This window comes from Molossus molossus, unplaced genomic scaffold, assembly GCF_014108415.1.
Source record: "Molossus molossus isolate mMolMol1 unplaced genomic scaffold, mMolMol1.p scaffold_m16_p_12, whole genome shotgun sequence".
NCBI lineage: Eukaryota > Metazoa > Chordata > Mammalia > Chiroptera > Molossidae > Molossus > Molossus molossus.
Genome location: NW_023425347.1, coordinates 73,950,239 through 73,968,147, shown reverse-complemented (window position 1 = coordinate 73,968,147; position 17,909 = coordinate 73,950,239). Strand labels below are relative to the sequence as shown.

General features: G+C 41.5%; 2 pseudogenes; one reads left to right on the top strand and one right to left on the bottom strand.

Annotated features, from left to right (window-relative positions):
* Positions 1 to 2,808: 2,808 nt before the first annotated feature.
* On the bottom strand, positions 2,809 to 5,777 carry LOC118626792 (annotated as a pseudogene).
* A 1-nt stretch (position 5,778) lies between these two features.
* On the top strand, positions 5,779 to 17,337 carry LOC118626791 (annotated as a pseudogene).
* The last annotated feature ends 572 nt before the right edge of the window (positions 17,338 to 17,909 follow it).

The window sequence follows — 17,909 nt, the reverse complement described above, 5'->3', positions numbered from 1 at the left end:
CACAACAAAGCCACAGCTGACCTGGGAAGGACACACAGCACAGGTGTAAAAAACTCCTTTTGCTGATTGGGCCATTGAGAATTGGGAATTGCTACCATAGTGTAACAAAGCCTATCCTGACTAATGCAGACCCTTTCTGAATTTGTTTCTGTTGGTAGTCCAGATTTCTGGGGTCATCCCCAGGTAAAAGAGGTTGCTTGGGAAGTATAAGACATAGAAAATGGGATGATTGGTGCAATGTAGTGAAAGGCTTTAAAATACAGAATTTGAAATTCAGTCCTGATCTAGGGGATCAGACAAGCCATTGTAGGATATGTACCACAAACCATGTCATGTCGCAGAGGAAGGTACAAAGAAGGTTAAGATATAGTCACTGTTCTTGAGGCAAAGTCCATCCTCATTAATTCTATAAATCTTGTAGAAACTTTTGTTTCAGTGATTGAAAGAATAAAGTAAATGGCATCTAAACTGATTAGCTTTAGGCATACACCTCTCACCTGAAACTGCTGTTCGTTTTTGACAGGACTAAATCTTTACAACTTATTTAGGCACATCTTTGAATTTCTTGGACCCTGATAAACAGAGTAAGTTAACTTCTTCCTTGTGGAAGGTTTAGTAATGAGAATTATGTTCACTGGATAGATTCCTATGTTTGTTTTTTAATCCTCACCCAAACATATTTTTCCATTTATCTTCAGATAGAGTGGGAAAGAGAGAGAGAGAGAGAGAAACATTGACGTGAGAGGGACACATCAACTGGTTGCCTCCCGCATGACCCACCAGGGCCAGGGACGAACCACAACTGAGGTACATTCCCATGACCAGAATCAAACCCACAACTCTTTGGTCCATGGGCCGACACTGGAACTGCTGAGCCAAGCTGGCCAGGGTAGATTCCTTTTATAATTAAAGGCCTCTAGACACTCAGGCTACCTGTACTACCTCAAGACCATACTTTACATAGATATTTAAGTAAATTACAGTACAAAAAAGGGAAATAATTTAGAAAACTGAACTGTGTTGTATGAACATTCCATAGATTTTTTTCCAGCACTGATGGTGAAAACACTAGATAAGGAGGCCTACAGTAAAGGACCAAGTTCCCTTCCCCTGCTGCCACTCTTTGTCAGAGACACAAAGATGTGTGCATCAAAGTCCCCAGAGATCTGCAGCAAATCCATGCAAATGATAGATTTTGCCCATATAGTCCCACTATCAAATTATAGGAAGCTGTTAATAGGACATTAAGAAAAACATAGTCCCACACACAGCAATATGCATCTAGTCAAGTTTTCTATTCATCTGTGGATTGTTTTTGCAAAATTAACATTAAAAAACACAACCAGCCCTGGCCAGTTTGGCTCAGCGGTTAGTCGGCCTGCGGTCCAGAGAAACCCAGGTTCAGTTCCCGCTAAGGGCTTGTACCTCGGTTGCAGTTTTTCCCCCGGCCCTGGTTGGTCATGCGGGTGGCAGCCACTCGATGTGTCTCTTTCACGTCGATGTTTCTCTCTCTCTCTCTTCTTCTCTCTCCCTCCCACTCTATCTGAACAAAAAATGGAAAGGTGTCCTCCGGTGAGGATTAAAAAAAAAAACACAACCAGCCCAACCAGTGTGGCTCAGTAGATGAGCGTCAACCCATGCACCAAGAGGACACAGGTTCAATTCCTGGTCAGGGCACATGCCTAGGTTTCTGGCTTGATCCCCAGTAGAGGGCGTGCAGGAGGCAACGGATCAATGTTTCTTACATTGATGTTTCTATCTCTCCCTTGCCCTCTCTCTAAGAAATCAATAAAAAACATATTTTAAAAAACACACAACCAGCCCTGGCCAGTTTGGCTCAGCGGTTAAAGCGTCGGCCTGTGGTCCTGAGAGACCTGGGTTCGGTTCCCGCTGAGGGCGCGTGCCTCGGTTGCAGTTTGTCCCCGCTCTGGTCAGTCATGTGGGTGGCGGCCACTCGATGTGTCCCTTTCACATCGATGTTTCTCTCTCTCTCTGTTCCTCTCTCTCCCTCCCACTCTACCTGAACAGAAAATGGGAAAATGTCCTCGGGTGAGGATAAAAAACAAACAAACAAACAAAAAAAAAACACACAACCAGCCCTGGCCAGTTTGACTCAGCGGTTAGAGCGTCGGCCCACAGACCAGAAAGCCCTGGGTTTGATTCCCACTAGGGGCACATGTCTTGGTTGCGGTTCGTCCCCAGCCATGGTTGGGGTCATGTGGGTAGCAACCAGTCGATGTGTCTCTCTCACATCGATGTTTCTCTCTATCTCTTCCTGCCTCTCTCCCTCCCGCTCTATCTGAAAATAAATGCAAAAATGTTCTCAGGTGAGGATAAAAAACAACAACAAAAAACACACAACCAGTCCTGGCTGGTTTTGCTTAGTGGTTAGAGCATGGGCCCGAAAACCAATGAGTCTCGGGTTTGATTCTAATCAAGGGCTTGTACCTTGGTTTCGGTTCATCCTCAGCCCTGGTCAGGGTTGTGCAGGAGGCAACCAGTCGATGTGTCTCTCACGTCAATGTTTCTCTCTCTCTCTCTCTCTCTCTCCCTCCCTCCTTCCCACTCTATCTGAGGATAAATGGTGAGGATTAAAAAAACACACACACATACAACCAAATACACATATGACCCTCTAACCCCAAACACACACAAAAAAAATTGGTCATCATTCATTCTCAGATGACAGGATGTCCCAAGAGTGACAAATGTGGGAGCCAATCCCCCAACAGCCTTTTCTTCAACCTCCTATCAGCCACTCTTCAGTTCTTGAATTACCTTCTTTTTCCAAAAAAAGTAATGCTGAAATCAGTCAGAACGGGTTTCTGAAAAGACTGACTTAGATTTCCGGGTCATTCCAGTCCATTCAAGATGAATTGGCTTGTCTCAACAAAGCACTCAACGCAATTCACAAAACAGGCCTGACCTGACTGTCCAACTTCGGCCCACGTTCATCCATGCGCTTCTCCCCAAAAACTTCTGTCACCTGGTGCACCAACTGCTGGAAGCGCTGCTTCTGAGTCTCCACCTCAATGAAATGCTGCAGCTGTAGGTCTACTGAGACCAAACCCACAGCAGAGGAAGTGGAAGAGAAGTCTACCCCAGCACGACCATAGTCGCCAAGACTAACTCCACATCAACTCAGAGACTTTCTTTTTTTTTATCCTCACCCGAGGACATTTTTCCATTTTTTGTTCAGGTACAGTGTGGGGAGAGAGAGGAACAGAGACAGAGAGAGAGACATCAACGTGAAAGAAACACATCGAGGGGCTGCCACCCACACGGCCAACCAGGGCCAGGAACAAACTGCAAATGAGGTACGTGCCCTTAGCGGGAACTGAACCCTGGTCTCTCAGGACCACAGGCCGATGCTCTAACCGCTGAACCAAACCAGCCAGGGCCCAACTCAGACTTTCATGTGTCTGCATCCTTGTTCTACTGTATTGGATGCCTGGCACCTGCTAGGTCCTCGAAACATTTTTATAAATTTTTGTTAAACTAATGTTACTGAATGATCTAGAACCACAACTCAGGTTTCCTAACACCCCACAAAGGCTTTTCCTATGTTGTGGCTCATTGCCCACTTGGGTTAAGGGATCTGGGAGGGAAAGGCTATGGTAATATTAGCTAATTTTTACATAATAGTTTACAATTGATATGTACTCCATTTTTTGGAAATGCTACATAAGTGAAAAATATCTGGAATATCAGGATTGCAGGCTGGAGCATAGTAGGTATTCAATAAAGGCACACAAAACCTCCCTGAGGAAATTACAAAGAACAGTAAACTTTGAAAGCCAGGGAACTTGGCAATGAGAAATTTAGCTGAAGTGCACTACATATCACATTTTTTTAATGGGACCCAATTAAGAAAATATGCAAATGAAGGTTAAACTCAGACAAAATTGCAGGAGTCTAAGGCTGAGCACTTGCCAGGCATCTCCATAGAGTAAAGGGCAGTAATTAAAAAACCTTCCATGGAACAGCCTTGAAGCAAGCATTAAAGACAGTTGTGAAAATGAATTTGGACTGTCCAAATCTTAGTCCTTCAAAATTGGAAACAGATTCAACCTGTTATTACTACTACTCACTTAAAAAGTTAAAATACAGCAAAATTGAACTGCCATTTGACCCAGTGATCCCACTTCTAGGAATGTATCCTAAGAAGCCTGAAACACCAATCAGAAAGAATATATGTATTCCTACATTCATAGCAGTGCTATTTATAATAGCTAAGATCTGGAAACAACCCAAGTGTCCATCAATAGATGAGTGGATAAAAAAACTGTGGTACATATACACAATGGAATGCTATACAGCTATAAGAAAGAAAGATCTCTTACCATTTGAGATGACATGGAGGGACCTGGAGAGCATTATGCTAAGCAAAATAAGCCAATGAGAGAAAGACAAATATTATATGGTCTCATTTATGGACTATGATGAACAAAATAGATCCAGAGACATGGAAGTAGGGAACAGACTGACAAACCTCAGAGGGAAAGGGGGTGGGGGGGTGGGAAGAGATAAACCAAAGAGCTTATGCTGCATATATACATAACCAATGGACACAGACAAGTACAGTGAAGGGGGTAGGTGGGGGCAGGAAGGAAGGTGTCAAGGGGTAAAAAAGAGAGATGTCTGTAATAAAAAATATAATTAATTAAATATTTTTTTAAATTTTAAGTTAAAATACTACAAAAACAACATGCATCTAATTCTGAAGTATAATAGTGTTGGGTAATTAGAATATTCCAAGGGCTATTGCAAAGCAGAGAAATGAAGAGCTATCTAGTTAACCTATTAAGGTTAACCTTCTTTTCCTCCAGGAGATCAAGTTGGGGTTTCTTTTGGTAAAAAAAAATAACAGTTTGGCTCAGCAGTTGGAGCGTCAGTCCATGGACCAGAGAGTCTCGGGTTCGGTTCCCGTAAGGACATGTACCTTGGTTGCAGTTTGTCCCCGGACCCCGTTGGGGTCGTGTGGGTGGCAGCCACTCGATGTGTCTTTCTCACATTGATGTTTCTCTCTCTCCCTTCCTGCCTCTCTCCCTCCTGCTTTATCTGAAGATAATTGCAAAAATGTCCTCAGGTGAGGATAAAAAAAAACAAAACAGATATTCACCCTGGCCAGGTAGCTTAGTTGGTTAGAGCGGCGTCCCAATATGCCAAGGTTGTGGTTTTGGTCCCTGTTCAGGGCACATACAAGAAGCAACCAATGAATGCATAAATAAGTGAAACAACATATCAATGTTTCTCTCTTTCTCTCTCTTCCTCTCTCTCTAAAACCAACAAATAAATTTTAAAAATTGTTTATGTTTTTTAAAGTTGTAAAATATAGAAATCCTTGTAACTAAAATATTGAAGATGAACTGACACGATGTCTAGAATTTGCTTTAAAATACTCCAGAAAAGCCTGGCCTGTATGGCTCACTGGTTGAGCATCGACCCATGCACCAAGAGGTCGCCGGTTCGATTCCTGGTCAGGGCACATGCCCAGGTCATGGGCCCAATCCTCAGTGGGTGCATGCAGGAGGTGGCCAGTCGATGTGCTCTCTCATTGATGTTTCTATCTCTCTCCCTCTCCCTTTCTCTCTTTCTAAAATCAAATAAAGAAAAAATATTTTTGAAATACTCCAGGAAAAAAATGTGTAAGAGATCTATGAAACAAGACTGGCAAAATGTTGATGTCCATAGAAGTTCAGAGGAGAGAACAATAGCTTTTCTCAGGAACAGGGAGTGGAAAAGGAAAATCATAGTTTACTTTACTAAATCTCCATAATGGTCCTGAAAGTTGAAGATCGTTGTCCCCATTTTACAGGTAAAGAAAACTGAGCTCACATTACTAGTGAAGACTTAAGTCTCAATTCTATGACTTTGAAATAATTTCTTTTGCTAATACCCAACACTGATTGTCTAAATATGTTTTCTCAGATCCTGATACATTAATGGAAATGGAGAAGAGTTGTTTTTCTATATAATGGAAATGTATTTGTAATCCCTATATCTTCTACCTTTCCACTTTTGAGTAACTATTTTGAATACTTTCTGACTCATGAAATTGTTATCATTGCATTTAATCTGAATTCACGATCCACCTATGGCTTTCTCCACTATTCAGCTTAGTAGAATGAATGTGGAATCTTGTCATTTTGCAACGATTCTGAAAGCAAGAGATGCCAGAAGGCCTGTGGGTATGAGCGCATGCACGCGTGCGTGCGCGCGCACACACACACACACACACACACACAGGTTATATTTAAGTACCTAAGTATGGTTTTTCCTTTCTAACTATTTAGCTGTTAATTCATGGCCTACTATGCCCACTTCCCTTATCTAATCTCTTTTTCTGCCAGATTAAGAATATCTAAATTTAACCCTTCTAGTGGGGTTTCTTGTTCCTTGCTACCACGAACTATGTCATCCTGTGCTTATAAATTACATCTTTGTGCTTATAAATTGTTTCTGAAATGAAATTTGCTAGAAATGCTGATAAGATGGCTACCCATTCATTCAGTAAACATTTGTCAAAAGCTACCTCTAGGCTGGGCACTGTGCTCAGGGCTCATAATACAAAATAAAGTAGTAGCTAGGGGGCAGTATAGCATAAAAGTGATTAAGAGTATGTGCTAGTGATAACAAGTGAGGGATAGTGATCAGTGGGTAGAGTATGGGCTTCCTTACCTGGAGTTAAATCCCTGCTCTGCCACTCACTAGCTCAAATAACTTTAGTTGGGCAAGTTGCTTATTCTCTCTGAGCCTCAGTTTTCTCATCTGTAAATGGGGATAATAATGGTACTTACTGCATAAGTATGTTGTAAGTTAACTGAAACAAGACACATGTAGATGCTTAACACAGTGATTAGCATAAAAGAAGTATTATGTGTGGGACGCAGAGAAAGGAGAATGGAGGAAGGAATTTGAACTGACTCAAGATGGGGGTTTTGAGGAAGAGTTCACAAACACAGAAACATTTGAACTCCGCCTCAAAGGAGGAGTTCAAATTTGTTGGGACAAGGTAAGCAGGAGGGTAATTCCAAATGTAAAGGCCTGGCTCCGTTGTTCAAGATGGGATAGATTTGGAGGGGCTTCCATCTCCTGAGCTCCCTCCTTAGCTGTTGGGGTGGGGAGTACACTGAATCAGAAGAGTTCTGCTTGGCTACTGAGTCACACCTCAACTCCTCCTGTGCCCACGCCCCTTTACTTCACTTCCCCACCAGGACTGATCACAAAAGCACACCTCTCCAACTCCCCGGAAAACTTGTTGCCCACAAACTCCTTCTTGGAATCTGTTTTTTCAGGAAACTAATCTACAACATTATGGATAATACTACTTGTAATTTGAAATAGAAAAATGTATTTTATGTGTACAATGTAGAAACCTTTGTATAAAGGACTAGTCAGGGGAAATATACATCAATTTATTTATTAAACCATCACAATACATTTGTCCAACACTGTACTAAGGAATATGCTATATTTCCTTACATCTAAGCATCTTTATTGTGTGAGCAGTCTTGGATAAATATGATTTCTTAACTTTTTTATTTTCTGTGAAAAACTTCAGACAGATATGCAAATAGACAAATAATACAATGAACTCACATATATCCATCATCCAGCTTCAACAATTACCAAGTACTAGCCAAGGCTCCAATAACATTCACACATGGAAATTGGATGATGTGTCCCTTGAATATTTTTAATTTATAAATTCCTGTTCCACTCCTTTTTTCTTGCAATATGTTTATTGAAAATATGGTGTTTCCTCAAAAAATTAAAAATTAAACTGCCATTTGACTAAGTGATCCCACTCCTAGGAACGTATCTTAAAAACCTGAAACACCAATCAGAAAGAATATATGTACCCCTATGTTCATAGCAGCACTATTTACAATTGCTAAGATCTGGAAACAGCCCAAGTGTCCATCAATAGATGAGTGGATAAAAAAGCTGTGGTACAAATACACAATGGCAATACTATGCAGCTGTAAGAAAGAAAGATCTCTTATCCTTTGAGACAACATGGGGGTACCTGGAGAATATTATGCTAAGAGAAAAAAGTCGATAAGAGAAACACAAATACCACATGATCTCACTTATTTGTGGAATATAATGAACAAAATAAACTGATGAACAAAATAGACCCAGAGACATAGAAAGAAGTAGGGTTTATACTGACAAACTTCAGAGAAGGAGTGCAAGGGGAAGGAAGAGATAAACCAAAGAACTTATATTGCATATATGCATAACCATGGACATAGACAACAATGCTGTGAGGGGGGGGGGGCGTGGGATCAGGAGGAGGGTGTCTATGGGGGATAAAGGAGAAACATCTGTAACAAAAAGTTAATTAATAAAAAATATATGTTTGTTGAAGAAACTACATTATTTTTCCTAAAGCATTTCCCACAAACTTGATCTTGCTGAATACTCCCCTGTGGTGGTTTATAACGTGTGCTCTGCCATCTGTGTTTTCTGTAAATCAGTAGTTGGGTCTAAAGGCTGAATCAGATTCATGTGTGAGGTTTCTGGGGGGCACAACTACTTCATTGGTGGTATGTTCTTTCATAAAGGAGGCACAAAATATCTGGTTATCTAGTCTCTCATTTTTCCTAATTGAATACTTTAAAACTTTTCCTCCCAAGAAGTTATAATCAGGATAACTTGGATTGCAAGTTAAGAATTGCACAGGAGACTTGACTTGGGGTGGTGAACACACAATACGATATACAGATGATGTATTATAGAATTGTACAACTGAAATCTATATCATTTTATTAACCAGTGTCACCCCAATAAATTCAATAAAAAAGGAAAACAAGAATTGCAGCTGATGTATAGTTTGGCAACTAATTTTTAAGGATCCTGAATATTAAATTGAGTCTAACTGTTATCCTGTCATCTGTCACCATTATCTTATTATTCACCAAGTATCACTAAGTATTCAGCAAGTATTGCTAATCACGGCATGTGGGACTGGACTGGGCATCATGTTATAATAATAGGAACACTGATTGAGTCCCTACCATAGGCCAGCTACTTTATTTAGCTTATATGTAATCACCATAAGCAACCTCACAGTGCAAGTTTTATTGTACCATTTTATAGAAGAAAAAGAAATCAAGGAGACAAAATGACTTTTCTAAGGCCATACAATTGGCAGATGGCAGAAGCAGAAGTGGTATATAAAGGGAGATCTGTCTGCTTTTCCCACTAACCCCAAGTCTTGAAAACACTACTGAATTGTAAGAATGATCCCTGCCTTCAATAGGATTATATCTGTGTAGGAAAAAGAGACGAATTACTAAAACAATTAAGAAAACACTATATGGCTCTGGCCAGTTTGGCTCAGCAGTTGAGCATCAGCCTGCGGGCCAGAGAGTCCCGGGTTTGGTTCCTGCTAGGTGCACGTACCACAAAAAATAAAAATAAAAAAAAAGTAGAAAGAAAACACTATATGGAACATGAACAATAAAAACGTGTGCATTGTCCAAGTGGTAATTGCTATAAATGGACAGGAAGGAGGAGGGGGGACATCCATGTTGATTGAATTCCTGGGGGAGGCTTCATTAAGCAATGGAGAAATTATTGCAAATATAAGAGCTTTACCAATGAGCAAAGGTCCTTTGCACAAGCATCCTCTCCCTTGGGATCCATGTCACACTGACACAAAGATTTCATCACCATGGCAACTGGTCATTGGACCAATGAAATAATCAGTTGTCATGGTAACATCATCTCCATCTTACTCCCACCAGGTACCTGTTCCAAATCATGACATCCTTCAACAACCTCATGCCACCCTAGTCACCCTGTTATCCTCAGCCACCTATGTCTGAGCCCCTAAATTTATGGCTAGGTATGTATATGAGACTACTGAAGCCAGAGCAAAGAAACGTGACTTTGTAGTGTAGAGATTCCCTACAGAAAGGGAGAAAATCTCTAAAGTGTAATAGTTGAACGAGCCAGATCATTGAAGAAAAAGAGTATATGATGCTTACCTGCCCGCCCCCTAACCCCACCCCATTTCTACAAGTGTAATTCCTTTGGATTTTGAAATATTGCACTATCTGGATTCTCCTCCTACCTCTGTCTATTCCATCATTGGCTCTGTTTTCTCTCTCTGTCTCCAAAATGCAGATGTCTCTCCAGACCCCCCTGCTTTGTGTCTGCTCTCTCTCTAAACTGCACTGTTCAATACAATAGCCACCAGCCACATGATGGGTATAGAGCCCTTGAAATTAATTATAGATGCGCTGAACTGAGATGTGCTATAGGAAGGAAATGTACATCAGACTTTAGAGATTTCATACCCCCCCCAAAATGTAAAAATCTCATTAATAATGTTTATAGTGATTTAATGTTGAAATGATAATATTTGGATATGTTGAGTATAATAAAATACATTATTATAATGTAATTTCAGCTGTTTCTTTTTATGTTTTTAATGTGGTTACTGAAAAATTTGAATTGTAAATGTGGCTCACATTCATGGTTTGTGTTATAGTTTTATTGGACAGCCCTGTTCTAAACTTCCTCCCTAAAGCTATCTCACCCACGCTCTAGGTGTGAAGTACCTCCTCTTTGAAATGGGTCTAGGATCCTAAATCACAGCCTCTTTTCTGAGATCCAAACCTGCATTTCCAGTGGCCTCTGGCCCTTTCACAGATAACCACCAGGTCCTCAGCTCAACATGAGCAAAGCCACGAGTTCTCCCTCAAAATTTGTTTTTCCATTTGATCAGCTTTATTAACCTTTTGTATTACTTTCTTATTGCTGCTGCAGCAGATTATTACAAACTTGGTGGCTTAAAACAACACAAATTTATTGTCTTACAGTCCCACAGGTCAGAAGTCTGAAATAGGTCCCATTGAACTAAAAGTGTCGCAGGGCTGCATTCCTCTGGAGGCTCTTAGGAAGGAATCCATTTCCTCACCTTTTCCAGCTTCTACAGGCTGCCAGCATTCTTTGGCTCAGGACCCCCTTCCATTTTCAGAGCCAGAAACGACTGGTCAAGTCTTCCTCATGCTGCATCACTCTGGTACTGACTCCGGCTTCCCTCTTTCCCTTCTAAGGACCTTTGTGATTACGCTGGACCCATGGGGATAGTCTCTCCATTTTAAGGTCAGCTGATTAGCAACTTTGTGTCCATCTTCAATCTTAATTCTCCCTTTTGTAACATAACAGATTCACAGTTCCCAGGGATTAGAGTGTAGACATCTCATCCGAAAGGGCTGGGCAGACAGGGAGAATCTGTGTGCAAGGCCAACAAGAAGATAAATGCTAGCCAGAACAGATCACAGTATAGTTCTCATTGCTTTCAAGGCAATTGCTGACTGATAGGGAGTAGTAAAAGGGTTGACTGGTATGGACATCAATGGTCTCACACCTTTCACAGTTCACTGCATAATCTACTCTCCTAAGACTCCTTTCCTGATCACTCCTTTCCCCCAGGTACACCCTCCTTCCATGTTAGCTTTTGAAGTTCCTCGGACATCTATCTTACTCTCGTATCATGTTTATAGGTGAGCTCTTGGTCTTTTTTTTTTTTTTTATCCTCACCCGAGGACACTTTTTCATTCTTTGTTCAGATAGAGCAGGAGGGAGAGAGAGAGAGAGAGAGAGAAACATCGATGTGAAGGGACACATCGAGTGGCTGTCACCCGCACGACCAACCAGGGCCGGGGACAAACTGCAACCGAGGTACATGCCCTTAGCGGGAACCGAACCCGGGTCTCTCTGGACCGCAGGCTGACGCTTTAACCGCTGAGCCAAACCGGCCAGGGCGAACTCTTGGTCTTTATGTCTCTACTAGGTTGGAAAATATTTTGTAAACAGGAAGGAACTATTTGCTTTACCTTGTGTTTAAACATGATACCTAACATGGCACTCAACGTATAGTAGTTTCTCAGGAACTATTTCTTGAATTTAGTTGGATGGAGACAACTTATGTTGACTTATAGAGTGTGTGCTTTGGCACCATGTCCACTGGTTTTATTAAATAGTGAACAGTTTCTTTTTTTATTTTATTTATTTTTCTTTATTGATTTTAGAGAGAGAAAGAGGAAGGGAGAGGGAGAAAGAGATAGAAACATTGATGAAAGAGAACATCAACTGGCTGCCTCCTGCATGCCCCTCACTGGAGATTTGGCCTACAACCTGGGCATGTGCCCTGACCAGGAATCAAACCAGTGACCTTTTGGTGCATGGGTCAACACCCAGCCACTGAGCCACACCAGCCAGGCTAAATAGTGAACACTTTCTTAATTGACTTTCATTTAACTGATAGGCTCCATTCTGTCTTTTTTTTCTTTATTGAGAGAGAAAGGAAGGGAGAGGGAGAGAGAGAGAGAGAGAGAAACATCTAGGGATCGAGCCCACAACCTGGGCATGTGCCCTGACCAGGAATCGAACCGGTGACCTCTTGTTGCATGAGTCGATGCTCAACCAGTGAGCCACACCAGCCAAGCTCCATTCTGTCTTAAAAGAACCATCAGTGTAATTCTTGTAGGTAATGGGCTACTGTGCACTTGAGTTTTATGCTCATCGAGAGTCACTTGTATTTTATTTCATAACCTGTTGATGCCAGGTGTACTTGATATAACTATATTTTTTATTTTTTTATCCTCACCCGAGGATATTTTTCCATTTTTTGTACAGATAGAGTGGGAGGGAGAGAGAGGAAGGGAGAGAGAGAGAGAAACATCGACATGAAGGGACACATCGAGTGGCTGCCACCCGCACGACCAACCAGGGCTGTGGACAAACTGCAACCGAAGTACGTGCCCTTAGCGGTAACCGAACCCGGGTCTCTCCAGACCGCAGGCCGACACTCTAACCGCTGAGCCAAACTGGCCAGGGCGATATAACTATATAATTTAACTTAAAGGTATGTAAAGCAATGTAATATGAATGTCAAAAGAATGAGAATTGTTTCTACAAAGATTAAGTGGAATATCCTGGAAATACAAGGAAATACAGCATCCTAAAACCCATTGATGTAGTATACCACTTGAACAGATTGAAGGAGAAAAAAATGATCATTCCAATAAATGCAAAAACGGTATCAACAAAGTTTAACACTCATTCATGATTAAAAAAAACACAAACCTTTGAAAATGAGATTACATGGCCACTGTCCTTATTTACAGATAATATAGTTGGTTACATACCAATCACACAGAATAGAATCTAATAAAACTAATAAAGGAATTTAGCAAATTTGTTGTAATCAAGATCAATATGAAGAAATCAGTAGCCTTTTGTTTAAAAAAAAAACAAATAGCTTTTTAATTTTTTTTAATTATTTTTTTATCCTCAACCGAGGATATTTTTCCATTTATTTTCAGACAGAGTGGGAGGAAGGGAGAGAGAGACATTGACGTGAGAGAGACACATTGATTGGATGCCTCCCACTCGACCCGGACCAGGGGTACGTGCCCTTGACTGGAATCGAACCCAGAACTCTTTGGTCTATGGGCTGATGCTCTAACTGCTAAGCCAAACCGGCCAGGGTGAAATCAGTAACCTTTTAACATCAGAAAGTGACTAGAACTTGTAGTAAGAACAAAACCCCATTCACGATAGTGACAAAAATAACAAGATTCCAAGGAAGCAATCTGACCAAAAGTGTGCCAAATCATTGTGGAAAAAAGTACAAAGTTGAAGAATACAAATACATACACACACAGGGAGAGACCTTAATAAATGACTTGGAAGAGTCAATATCATAAAATGTAAATTCTTCTCAAGTTAGTTCTTAAATTCAATATAATTCTAAATAAAATCCAAATATGACTATTTGTGAGACTAAACACCCTGATCTGAAAATGCATATGGAAAAGGAAAATGACAAGATAATTTTGAAGATATAAAACAGAACAGCCCCGGTCGGTTTGCCTCAGTGGTTAGAGCATTGGCCTGCTGTCCAGAGAGACCCTGGTTCGGTTCCCGCTAAGGGCACGTGCCTCAGTTGCAGTTTGTCCCCAGCCCTGGTTGGGTCATGCGTGCAGGAGGCAGCCACTCAATGTGTCCTTTTCATGTTGATGTTTCTCTCTCTCTCTCTCTCTCTCTCTCTCTCTCTCTCTCTCCCTCCCTCCCACTCTATCTGAACAAAAAATGGAAAAATGTCCTTGGATGAGGATTAAAAAACAAAAACAAAAAACCTCATTATTGATTAGGCAAATTGAAATAAAACCACTTCAGATACCATTTCACACTCATCTAACTGGAAAAAAATGGAAAGGAATAATAACATGAATGTTGGATATGGAACAAGGAACTCTCATACATGGCTAGTGAGAGCTAAATTGTTACAACCATATTAGAAAATAATTTGACAAGATACTTGCACAGATGTGCATGCCCTTTGACCTCAAAATTCAATTTCTTGTTATGTTTGCTAGACTATAGAAACACATACACACACGGAGATCTATGAAGGCGTAATCACTGCAATGTTGTTTGTAATGGAAAAAAAGAACAAAACTCAAATGTTCAACAAGAGAAAAAAATAAGTTTTGTAATAATTACAAAATGGAATACTATGCAGCAGTTTATTTTTTAATTGATTTTTAGAGCGAGGGAAACATTGATTTGTTATTCCACTTATTTATACATTCATTGGTTGATTCTTGTATGTGCCCTGACCGAGGACTGAACCCACAACCTTGGCATATCGAGACAACCAGCTGAGCTACCTGGCTAGGGCCTACTATGCAGCAGTTTAAATAATAAACTAGAGCTACACATATCAACAAGGATAAATCTCAAACATAATGATGAGAGAAAAAAAATCAATTTGCAGAATAACACATACAGTATGATACCATTTACATATAGATTCAAAAGATGAAAAACAGCCCTGGCCAGTTTGGCTCAGCGGTTAGAGCATCCATCCGCACATGGACCAGAGAGTCCTGGGTTTGGTTCCCACTAAGGGCATGTACCTTGGTTGCAGTTTGTCCCTGGCCCCAGTTGGGGTAGTGTGGGTGGCAATCAGTTGATATGTTTCTCTCACATCAATGTCCCCCCCCCCCCCGCTCTATATGAAGATAAATGGAAAAAAAAAAAAAGATGAAAAACAAAACAAAGCCATCTATTTATGATTCAGGATAGTTGTTATAAATGGGGAGCATGAGATAGAAATGAAATCAACATGGAGTGTACACAGGTTTCAACTCTATCTGTAATGTTTACTCCTCTTTAAAAATTCAAAAGCAAATATGGCAAAACGTTAGCATTCATACAGCGAGCTCGGGAACAGGTGTTCATTCTGCTTTTATCCTTGTATGTTTGCAATGTTTCATTAGTTTTTTTAACTAAGTGAAATGCTCTGAAAAGATTCAATAAAGGCTGAGTTACTAAAACAAAAACTGCCATTGAAATAAGTGTGGGCAAAACTATTTTAAAATGTTGATAAATAATTCTAAGTAATTTAAAGTCCTGCACTCAGATTTCTTTCCCAGGTGTATTTAAGTTTTTGTTCCACTTTAAACAAACCCACACTGGGAATCATAGAAAAGTGTATTGTGAGTGTGGTCTGTTCAAGAAAGATAATGCAGAGCTCCAAATAGTGTATTCAGTCACAACCAGCCTTACATCAAAACTTTGGTGAATAAGTGTATTTAAATATGTTTGAAGTTAAAATAAAATATTCGAATAAGGGTAGATCACATTTTGTGATTTCCTACTTTAGTAGAATTATTCCATTTCTGATCCCAATTCTGCTGAATAAGAAGTTTTCTACTGTAGACATTCTGAGCTCTATTAACACATGTTAGAGGTCTCCATGCTATGCATTGAACCAGGTGCAGATGGTTCCCTGAAGGACTGAGGGAACCAAAGAGGTGGGGTGCAAGCATCCTGAGCAGAGGAGAACATGGGAGTAAATTCAGCCAGACGTGGATAGGAAATAGAGCGTAGGAGTCTTCTACTGGAAGGTACAGGAGGACGGGAGAGATAAGTTTGGGAAGATAGGTTATAGTAAGACTGAAGAAAGTTAATCTTAACTTTAATTTACTGTAGTTTACAAATTGAAAGCATTTTACTCGTATTTTATTTTATTTTTTTTATCCTCACCCGAGGACATTTTTCCATTTTTTGTTCAGGTAGAGTGGAAGGGAGAGAGAGAGAGAGAGAAACATCGATGTGAAAGGAACACATCGAGTGGCTGCCACCCGCACAACTGACCAGGGCCGGGGACAAACTGCAACCGAGGTAGATGCCCTTAGCGGGAACCGAACCTGGGTCTCTTAGGACCGCAGGCCGACGCTCTAACCGCTGAGCCAAACCGGCCAGGGCTTTACTCGTATTTTAAATAGTCATGTCAGAAAGTAGTCACCTGCCATTTCTACAGCATTCTGAAGAAGCCTGTGCTATGTCATTTCCAAGGATAACAAAGTAAGGTGGATCAGAGCTGTCTCCTTAACCTTCTAAAATAATTGGTAAGTTCTCACACTTCTTTTTAAATAAATTTTTATTGGCACAAAGAATTCACACACCGAATTCCAGCCTCCCAGGTTGGGGAGGGGCAGGGAACACGCGGCCGTCGGTCGGGCCCGGCCGCCACCTCCCCCGGCTGCGTATTCAGCCGCCTGCGCCTCGGTCCCCATCCGCCTGCTGCGGAACTTGCTTCCAGGACTAGTGCGACAGGAAGGCATCGAGGCGTCCTGTGCGCGTGGACGATGCGGAGCTACCCTGAGCAGGTCAGGTGGGGACTCCCAGGTCTAGCCGGAGGGGCGGGTCCGGCTGGAGTTGGGGGAGGCATGGGGCCGGCCCAGTAAGCCTGCCCCCAAGTCTGAACCCTGCGGTGTCCTGAGCTGAGCCCACTCCTCCAGCCTCTCCAATGAAGGCCCCTTAGGGCTGCGGGCTTAGGGGTGGCTGGATTAGAGAGAAGGGTGGCTAGTGGAACGAACGGGGCAGTGTAGCATCAGAGGAATAAGATTGGCACCTCGCTTCTTGTTCCGGTTGGATCAGTGATGTGTCCTCACAGCTCATCGACTATGGGAAGCTGGGAGACACCGGCCAGCGAGCCATGCCCATGGCTGACTTCTTGGCTCACAGAGAAAGACTTGATCCCAAAACTGTTTCAAATACTGGCCCCTCGGTACCAAGGTCAGAATGGGGGCTCCACGAGAATACTGCAGATCCCAAATCAGAGTAAGCAGGATCGGGCTAAGATGGCAGCGATGGAGTATAAAGGGAAATGTCCCACCCCTGCCCCTGCCTCGCAGAGACAGCGACCTTACACTCCTAAACCAGCTACTTCTGGAGCCGCGACAGGACCAGGAAGCAAGCACGCACAGCTCCCACTCACGTCAAACACCAGGGACTTAACTGGAGCCAAAGGGCGTGTGGCTTCATCAGTGCTCATGATCACAGGCCTTTGGCTCTCTTCATCTCTAAGAACTAGAGTAGAGTTGTACATGGACGGTCTTAATGGAGCCCACACCGTGCTTGGGGGCCAGATAACCCTCTCTTTGCACAATAGATAAAATTACTTGTTAAAAAAAAAATTCACACACCTTTGAAAAAGAAAGACTTTACAAATTAGGCCATAATTTCTTTGATCACTACCCCAATCTCAGCCCCTCCCCTCATGTAATCAAACTTAAGACTGATAGCTCTGGAGCTAGATTGTCCAAGTTCAAATCTTGATTTTGAAACTTACTTATGACTTTGGACAAGTTATTTAACCTCTCTCGGTTTCAGTTCATCGTCATGGAGATAATAATAGTACGCATCTTACAGCATTGTTGTAAGGATTGAATGAGTTCAATCTTACAAAGGGTTTAGAGCAATTTCTTTAAATAGAATGCACTCAGTATTATGTTAAGTGCTATTATTAGCTGTTATGCTTAGTTCAGTGGAATCTCAGACCTTTCTCTTATGTTTTAAATATATGTGTA